Source organism: Aplysia californica, unplaced genomic scaffold, assembly GCF_000002075.1.
Source record: "Aplysia californica isolate F4 #8 unplaced genomic scaffold, AplCal3.0 scaffold00282, whole genome shotgun sequence".
Taxonomy (NCBI): domain Eukaryota; kingdom Metazoa; phylum Mollusca; class Gastropoda; order Aplysiida; family Aplysiidae; genus Aplysia; species Aplysia californica.
The window spans coordinates 394,990-396,160 of NW_004797552.1; the positions used below are offsets into that span (position 1 = coordinate 394,990).

The window sequence follows — 1,171 nt, forward strand, 5'->3', positions numbered from 1 at the left end:
CACACGCACGCACACACACACACACACACACACACACACACCAGACGTAATGGAGATTAGCCTAGCCTACCTAAACAAAAACAAACCCAAAACATCGTTACCAGGTCTCTTTAAATGATCTACGACCACTTAAATGATCTACGACCACCAAGCAAATCAACATCACATACCGGTACCAAAGAACCAAAGATCAACACCTGATAAAAAGAATCGACAGTAGAAAAGTGAACAAACTGACACTACACTACAGAATTATGGCTCTCTGTTATTCATGCCAGTCTTTTACACCACCTTAGAAACCTTACAAAGACAGGAGTGGTTACTTGATTTTCTCCGTTCTGTTGACAAGCTTAACTACCTACTTGAGCCCGATCTTCTCTTGTCTATTGAGTTATAAATCTATTCAAATTCGGTCCTTACTTATAGAAAATCGGTAGATTCACCTCTCAATCAATTTGTCCTACTTGCAAATTGGTTTGACAGTCACGCAAATCCATTTGAATCATCAAATTTATTCCCTGAGCGAAACACCACTCGTGAGAACCTCCAGTGAAAGAAAAGACGAAACGCCTGCGCTGTATGGCAGTGAATGAAGAAACCACGACTATTTTCTCTGTCCCGTTCCACCACCAGTTTTGGCACAGAGGTTTGTGTTCTCTCCCCTTACCTGCCCCCCACAATGGCGGAGCGTCCTAGGCAACCACGGCTCTTAGGCACGCTTCAACTTGTGCGGGAGAGAATTTAGGCCTTTGACGCTCTCTTAGTTCTGCCCACGATGATAATATTACTATGGGCTAACAAGGCACAACAAATGTATTTTTCATACCTCCCCCCCTCCCCCCCCCCTGCTCTTTCCCCCAAGAAAAAAACATTTTTTTGGAGCTAGCAAAAACTTACCTGATAACTGAAAACAAAAGTGTTTATTAAGTTTACCTATCTCCAGTATAGTTCTACGAATAATTTTTCTTACCGATTGGTTTGATGGATAGATAAATAGATAGATAGATAGATGGATAGATAGAGAGATAGATAGATAGATAAATAGACAAATAGATAAATAGATTGATAGATAGATAAATAGATAGAAGGATAGATGGATAGATGGATAGGCTAAACAGATAGATAGATAGATAGATAGATAGATAGATAGATAGATAGATAGATAGATAGA

The 1,171-nt window shown here is 39.9% G+C and overlaps 1 protein-coding gene across 1 annotated transcript in view; it reads right to left on the reverse strand.

The window, feature by feature from the left end:
• LOC106012172 (WD repeat-containing protein 64) overlaps window positions 1–614 on the reverse strand; it is a gene marked incomplete in the record, with an annotated part of 13,960 nt that extends 13,346 nt beyond the window's left edge. The window contains 1 exon segment of the mRNA XM_035970544.1: window positions 421–614.
• Window positions 615–1,171: the final 557 nt, after the last annotated feature.